Genomic DNA, 8,707 nt, shown 5'->3' on the forward strand with positions numbered 1-8,707 from the left:
CTCCCCCCCGCCTCCCACCTCCCTTCCCTGGGCTCGCATTCTGGGTCCTGTCCCTCCCAAGCCGAGGTCAGAAGTCCGCCACTGGCCCATCAATAATTATCCCGGGTTTGCTCCCAGGAGGGCGTTTCGGCCAGGGCTCCTGCTGCTCACCACCCAGATGGTGGAGAGCCGGGAAGGACACAGTTTACATTCACCCTGGCCAACTGGGTCGTCCACTGTTCCAGAGTGCATCTATGGGGGACTGGGGCGGCTGAGACCATTTCGCTCCCTGGGGAATATTGCTAGCAGTCAGAGCTGCGGGGGGGGGGGGGGGGGAGGAGGCTGACTGCGCTACCCCCCAAAAAAGAAATAATAAGCAGGATCACTGCTGTAGGAGCAAGAGGTCTCTGAGACCCTTTTCCACATAATGGGGAGGGGGTGCGGTGTCTGAGAAGGCAGCCTGAGTCACCCACTCTCCTCTCTTCTGGGTACATCTCCGGAGCTGGCCCACGGTTTCCCTGGCAACCCTCCAAGGGCCAGCACCAAAGCAAGGCATGTCAGATCTCCAGAGCCCCAGCTGCAGGGGCAGAAGAAGGAGAAGGACCCCACACATACACACAGAGATCCCTTCCCTACAGTCAGAAAATCTACATGTCCAGGGATGACCAAGATCAGCAAGGCCTCAAGTTCTCCCATAATCCTCCTTTGGCAGCTCTTCCCAGCAGCCTCCTCTTCACCCCCAGAATAACACCAGCCACAAAGATCCTTGTGTCTGCAGCTGATCACAAAGTCCTTCTCCCTGACCCAGGCTCCTGCTTCTATCCCACACTCTGGGCCAACACCTGGCACAGAGCAGGTACCGGGAGCTTGGAGGCTGGAGCAGGAGGACAGGCCTGAGCAGGAAGCTGGACAGAAGCACCAGCCCTGAACTCTCTGGCAACCCCTCTGACAGTCACCGTCCATGATGTTTCGACACCAGGGCACACCACATTCTCTTTCTTCCCTGCACACATTCTGTTCCCTCGGCCTGGAATCTCCAAACCTCGCCCTTCCTGTTCCCCACCACACGTTCATGCCTCTATTATGGCAACTCTGGTGTTCAAGGACAATTTGTTTATGCGTTTCTCTACCCCCAAAGGGCAGACACAGTATCCCATTCCCCTTAAAATCCCCACCCAGTGCCCAGCCCAGTGCAGACATCCACTAAATATTTGAGGAACAAACTCTTTGCACTAGGAAAAGAAATGGAAAACCAGGAGGACTGTGTAGTAGTTAATAGCACAGACTTTAAAACCAGGCTCACTGTCAACTCCTTCAGCCCTGTGACCTTAAGTTTTCTGCCTCAATTTCCTCACTGTAACATGGTTATAGTCATAGGACCTACCTTGTTGCATTCTGGTGAGAAATGAGTTAATACATACGAAGTGCTTCCAATGCTGTAAGGCACTCAGAGATGTTAACTATTATAACTGACTATAGCAGCAGCTAGCATTTGCATCCCTCTTCCTAGGACTGGTCCGTCCAGCTGCCTCAGCTGTATTGCCTCAGGGTGCTAGCTTGAATGCCGTGGAGGGTGGGCAGGGGAGGTTCTTTATTGCTCCTCTTCTAGCACATCTCTGACTGACCACTAGGTACCAAGCTAGAGCTGGCTGGCTGTGTACACAGACACGAAGAACAGAATGTTCTGGGTCGCTCCCTCAGCAAAACAAGAATGTTGTCAACTTGAGAGAGGAAGGAAGGTCCAATACCTACCTCTAACTACTTGCCAATTTAGATGAGGTGAGACCCTCCTCCCCTGGGCCTCGGGGATATAATCCCCTACGCTGAGGGGACACCAGACTGAGACATAACACATAAGGAGTCTTAGAAAGAAAGAAATTGCACAGGAAGCTAGGATCCAGAAAGACCCAGCAGGGAGCCCACCCAGAAAGGTCCTGGAGGCATACCGGCACATGCAGAAATGTCCACAGGACAGCGTGATGTCATCTCCTCGCCCACGCTAGCCTGGCCCAGGAGAGAAAGAGGCTTCAGGGAGAGCCTGGAAGTCTGGTGGGCAGCCTTGTCTATAACTCTGATTTATTTGTTTTTTAACACAGCCCTTTTTTAAAAAAATATATTTTTATTCATTTCAGAGAGGAAGGGAGAGGGAGAGAAAGATAGAAACATCAATGATGAGAGAGAATCATTGACCGGCTGTCTCCTGCACGCCCCGCACTAGGGACTAAGCCAGCAACCCGGGCATGTGCCCTTGGCCAGAATCGAACCCGGGACCCTTCAGTCCACAGGCCGACGCTCTATCCACTGAGCCAAACCGCCTAGGGCAGTGGTCGGCAAACTCATTAGTCAACAGAGCCAAATATCAACACGACAACGACTGAAATTTCTTTTGAGAGCCACATTTTTTTAAACTTAAACTATATAGGTAGGCACATTGCTATTAACTTAATTAGGGTCCTCCTAAGGCTTAGGAAGAGCCACACTCAAGGGGCCAAAGAGCCGCATGTGGCTCGCGAGCCGCAGTTTGCCAACCACGGACCCAGGGAACTCTGATTTATTCTTAACCAGGCGTTGACTCCCTCCCTTGTTTTCATGGACCATCATGTGGCTGCCACAGAGAACAGATGCCGCACTTCACATTCTCCCCCGGCCCTGCCTGCCCACAGGGAGAGCAGGAGGCCATTTTCTGGAAATGTAACTGAAACCACAGCCATGATCCTCTCTAGCCAGAGACCCACACTCATCTAGCTCCCCTCTCCAGGCCTTTCTGGACCCCTGGAATCAGGTGGCGCTGGGGGACCACTGGCCACACAGTAGAACTTCTCTTGTGCCCAGGAGCTACAGGAGAAGGCATCGGATACTCCACGGACCGGACCGGGGAGGCAGAGAGCCCGGATCTCCGGGGCCTCAGACTGGAGGTTTGCCGCCACCAGTGGTTCAGAAGGCGTCCCACTGGTGCCTGGGCGCATGGCTACCGGGAGTTTGGGTGGTGAAAACAGCTGAATTTTACAGTTAGATCTGGTTCCAAACCCCAGCTCTGCCAACTTACCGGCTGTGTGACCTCAGTCAGAACATTTCACTCCTCTGAGCGCCTCAGTTTCCCTCATGTGTAAGTCATAGGCGCTAAGGTCTAGATATATTTGTAAATGCCTAAAATCTTTCTGGGTGTACATGCCAGACCCTAGTACCTGTGGTTGCCCCTGTAGAGGGGGGACAGGAAAAGAGATTAACTTTTCACCATATATCCTTTTACTCTTGAATTTTGTACCATATGCTGTACTATCTATTAAAACATTAGGAAAAATGAACTTTTTTTTTTTTAAGTAGAGTGATTAGGAAAGTATCTAAGCATCATGTATGGCTTGCAGAAGGTACTTGATAAAGGAACCTTTTTTTTTTTCTTTTTAACCTCAGCCCAACCCCAGCCAGTTTGCAGGGCCAGGAGGCAGTGGACATGAGGGTGGAGTTGGGGGATGGGGTGTGAGTGACAGATGTGCAGGTCCTTGCCACCTGGAGATTCTCACAGGCTGCTCTCCCTCTCGTCCCTGGACGCTTCACCTCTCCGGGCTCCCTTCCAGCCAGAGCGAAGGAGGTGGGTCTCTGGAAAGCCCCAGCCACCCCCCACCTCCTGGGACAGGGTCACTGTGCCCTCTCCTCTTAGAGTCCTGGGGCGATGCTGCATTTTGCAGGGAAGGCAGGGTTGACACAGAGGAGGCAGCAGGGTATAGTAGCACCCCAGCCACTATCTTGCTGGCTTGCCTGGCGGTTTAAGAACTCATAAGTCAGCTCAGCACCAGGCAAAGATGAGGCTGCTGTTGCTGCTGCCATGGGCAGAAAGCAGGTCAGTGGGACGAGAGCAGGCCGACGTCAGGGCAGCAGAGGAGAGAACCTTCTGGGTGCTATGGATCAGGGTATATAAGGGGGAGACTGAGGCCTACACTAGCGCAAGGGAATCTCTGAGCTGTCAGAGCTGGAGGCAGCCCTGTGCTCTTTTAGGGGTCTTCATTAATCCAACACATATTTATGAAACCACAATTCTGCGTCAAGCAATAGGACACCGCCCTTTAGGCTACCAGTTAGAGCCATACAAAGAGACCTGCAATACAGGTAGCATTGAGAGGCTACAGGAATGCAGGGGAGAAAATGCCTAGCTCTACGAGCCAAGGTCTCTGAGCACCAACTACGTGCTAGGCCCTGGAGTGAGTCGGCACAGCAATCCCAGGACTGGATTGGTCTTGCTTGTCCTCCTTTTACAAAGGAGCTTGCTGAGCTCAGAGAGGCGGACGCATGTGCCCGGAGTCACACCTCAGAGGCAGGATTTGCACCAGAGGCTTTGTGTGTTTCTCTATGCCGCACTGACCCTATGAAAGGTAAGGAGGTGGTGACCAGGTGGCCAAGGGAGGAATGGCATTCCAGGCAGGTGGAATGGAGGGGGCAAAGGTTGGGAGTTGAGAGACGCCAGTGCATTGGGGGACCTGCATGGCTGAAGCCCAGAATGACCACAGCAGCAAATGAAGACCAGGGCCGTAGCCAGGGAGGAGGGGATGGGACATTGGCCCGTTCTGCATGTGGCCTTCACATTCCCCACTTGCTCCTGGGGCTGGGAAGCCCATTTTTGAGGCTTGGAGAGGGCAGGGAAGACGTGGGTGGGTGTGTGCAGTAAGAAACTAGGGAACGATGAAAAACAGAGATGGGGGGAAAAGGAATCCCCTCCAGGCATAACAAAGGAAAGTGGCAAAGTGGTGGGGGAATGGCAGGGAAGGAGGCACAACGCTCTCCCACACAAACCCCAGAGGGCTTGAGGTCGGACACTGGGCTGGCGGAGCCACAAAAGCTTTCCTGTTAGGCTGGAAGGAGGAGAAAATGAGTCACTGTGCATGAGGATGGGAGTAAGATCAGACGCAGGCCTGCTCAGGACAGCGACCAGTCCCGCTCAGCTGCCCAGCTCTGTGCCCATGACCCACCGCTCCTCTCTCACCAGCTGAGGGTGGGCCCCTCCCTGCCCTCCTGGCTGGTCAGAGGCTGCACACTGCCCCCCACCCCACCCCAGGTCCTGCCAGCATCTCCCCCAAGGCAGGTGGTCAGGGCTGCTGGGCCAAGGAAGGAGCATTTCCACTCCCACCCACTCTGTCAGTCCCATACTCCTCCTCTCACTCTGTTCCCAGAAACAGAGGACAGTCGCTACGCCTCGGGGCAGGATGGCCTTGTGTTCCCTTGGTGACTTCACTGTAAATTGACTTCCATGAAGAGTGGTAGAGGAAAGGGGACAGGGGTAGGAAGGGAGAACAGGCTTCCCCCAGGACCCAGCAGCTCCTTCCCCTGTCCCAAATTCACACAAAATTCCTCACCATGTGCACACACACACCTGCTCTTGGTCCTGCCCTGTCTTAATGAACCAGAATGGGGGCAGATTTCTACTGGGAGGTACCAGGGTGAGGCGACTCAGAGAGAGGCAGGGGCATTGGTTTTGGGGGGTATCAGTATATGCTGAGGATGGGCCTGTGGCTGTCTTCCAGTCACCTTGGGGGTGGGAGCTGGAGTGGAGGGGGACAATGCCGGGGAGGCAAAGTGGGGGTGAAACAGGACGTTTAGGAGCCCAAAGGCTTCAGCTCGCCCCTCTCTGCTGAACACAGAGATCTGCCCTGGACCACCTCCAGCTTGCTTGGGAAGGCTCTTCAGCTCCACCCCACCTCCCCTCTGGCTCTTGCACAACAGGAACTCTCCTTGAAGAAGGGACTTGCAGCAGAGGAAACAATGGCATCTCTGTACCATGCCCTCCGCCCCCTCCCACGGATGGTTAGGTCAAGGTGACCTCTATCTGTTCTTCCCAGGGTAGGGGCATCAGCGGGCCTTCTCTGCTAACCTGGTCTCCAAGGACAGGGCAGCAGTGGGTCCTGGGAAAATTCTTTCCTTCCTTCAGAAACTCACGCCAACATAGTCATCTGCCTCATCCCACAGAGCAGGGCCCGGACTGGCGTGGAGATGGACATGCCACATGAAGCCCCACGGAACAATGGCGGGCTACCCAGTCACAGGGGACAGCTTCACTCTGTGGGTGTGTGCTGGGGTTGGGAGAAGTCAAGAAAGTCTCTACCGTCGAGACCCTTCCCACAGGGCCAGGCAACTTGGATCCTGGAGCCAGCTCTGCGTTCCCTGGCCAGACAGCTGTGGACAGGCCTCGTTCCTGAACTGCTCAAAGGGGATGATTCTGGCTGTGCCTACCTCCAAGGTTATTGCAAGGATGAGTTGAGTTGAAGTGTGCAAACATGTTTGCACACAACTGTACCGTGATTCATTCCAGGATGTGTGCATACTGCGCTAACTACAGACGAGGCCAGGAATCATTATTCTTCCTCATAAAATATGGTCAGTCTTCTTTGAAGGAACGTATCCCCGTAAGATGTTTCTTTAATTATATTATTTTTATATGTAACATATATTTTAATCCTCCCTCACTCCCCCATGTAATGGTGTGACTTGGAATTGGGGATGAGGGGCAGTTAGGGGAGGCCATCCTGGGACCCCAGCTCAGTCCGCGCCCTAGGCCGTCTCTGATCCTCCTGAATCCCCTCCCCGAGGCCTCAGTTTTTCTCCTCTATAGTCTGGGCCTCTAAAACCACCAGGGTGCTTTGTGGTAAGAAATAGCAGAGACCAAACCCGGGGACTGAAAGCAAAAAGAAACCCCAAATTTGACATTTCTGGGTGTTATCTGGAGCCATGACCACAGTCACCTCTGCCCCCAACCCAACTCTGACACCCTCCCCTCTTCTACTCCCTTGGGTGGCCTTTGCCCATCCTGGGAAAGCTCCAAAGCTCCTCCCCTTCCGACTGCATCTCTAAGGGAGAACAGAGGCACAAAGAAATGGGAGAAACCCAGACAGAGTCACCCGGGGAACGAGCGAGACCTAGAGAGAGAGAGAGAATCAACAGGAGAAGAATGAAAAAGCCGAGCCTCACCGTCTGGGAGAGCCAGAACGCACCACGGACACAGCGTGGGGAAGGGCACAGGAGGGCTCTGAGGGCACTGGGCACGTCCTTTTAGGCTAGCCCCTCCAGTTCTGTTCACTGGCACCTCAATGCTACCTTTTTAGGACCCAGGACTGCCCAACCCCTAACCAAGCCCAGCCCAGCCCAGCCAGATGTTCTGTGGGTGGGTGGGGCTGCCAGCTAGAGCAACAGGCCCCTGTAGGCCCTGGGGAGGAGGCTGGAGAGGTGGCTGCCTGGAAGTGGGCAGACAGGGCTCCCACTCTGGAGCCAGCACCCCCATACCGTCCTCTCCAGATGCCCAGATGTGGGTACATTGCAACGGTGGTCCTTGGCCCCCCCTGGTATGACTCAGAGGCCTTGGAAATCCAGGAGTCTGCTCCCACCCACTGACTTGCCCACCTGCTCAGAGTGAGAGCCTGGAGGGCATAGGTGCCAAGTGGGGCCCACCCTCCCTGTGGCAATGGGTTTGGATCTGCCACTGACAGGCTGCGTGACAGTGGCCAAGTCACTTCCCCTCTCCAGCCTCTGTTTCCCCATTTGTCAAATCATCTTTACGGTTGTTTCCAGCTCTGGCATTTGACTCTCATTGCAGGTTCCCCCTGACCCCCCACCCCCAGCTCTGTGCATCTGAGCCTCCTCTGCCAAAGGCACTGCACAGAGTCCGGGAAGAAGGGAGGGGGAGGCCCGTGCTTCTTCCTCCCCAGGGCTCCCCCAGTGGAGCATCTAAAGAGCAAGGTTCCCTCAGTCCTCTGTGAACCCCCTTACAGTTTTCAATTCCTTTCCTCATGGGCGTGCCAGCTAAGACTGCGACCACACATGGAAGTGTATGTGTGGGTCCCGGACATTCCAGCTTCTGCAGCTTTTAACTTGGGGTTTTCTCTGAAGTAAAACGAATGAGAGAGGGGAGGTGGGGAGGAGCACGAAGGTGGGAAAGTGGAAGGGGGAAGAGAATGGAGATAGAAGGGCAGGCCTACCAAGGCCTGAGGACGGGGTGGTGGGAGAGAATGATCCCCAGAAGTCTTGGCTCGGCTGGGCCCTGAGAGGGCAGCCAGCCTGGCCCCTACCTTGGTGCTGCCAATACCAGCTGCCAGGCAGAAGGAGGCCTAGAGGAGAGGGAAACTGGGCAAAGGGGATGGAAGGCTTCCAGGCCAGCCTTGCCCAACGCGTCAGGCCCCTTCGGGGGCTCTCAGGGAGGGGCTGTGACCCAGGCAGGGCCTAGGAAGGGTGTTCCCTGCTCTGGCAAGGCCTATGGGCAGTCCTGAGCTTTGAGGATTCAAGGGGGCCCCCTCTGGACCTTTCTGAAGGTAGGACCAGCCTCGGGTTTGACTGGGCCCGGGTGAGCGGAGGGGCAGGGTCGTTTATGGCCTATGGCTTGCCAACTAGGCCATGTGCCCACTGTGTCTCGCTGGGCAAGCCCCTTCCCCGCTCTGGGCTTCCATTTCTTGTCTGCACCATCTTGGGGGGGGGGAGAGGTGGGGGGGTCCAAACATGACTGCCAAGGTTCCTTTTCAACTGCAGACAGCAAGAGCGCGGCAGTGGGAGTAGTGGAAGGGGGGGAGGTGGGGCAGCGTGAGCTGGCTTCTCTGGAATCCCCAGTCTTTCCCCTCCCCAGGGCTTTGCTCTGAAGTCCCCAACCCACATGAACACACGCGTACACATTTACATGTTTCATCTAGAGACTGGAAAGATCACCCGTGCCAGCGCTGCCAGGCCTCTCCCGCCGCTGCTAACCCTTTCTTCCTCC

Source organism: Myotis davidii, unplaced genomic scaffold, assembly GCF_000327345.1.
Source record: "Myotis davidii unplaced genomic scaffold, ASM32734v1 scaffold1527, whole genome shotgun sequence".
In the NCBI taxonomy this organism is placed as follows: Eukaryota; Metazoa; Chordata; class Mammalia; order Chiroptera; family Vespertilionidae; genus Myotis; species Myotis davidii.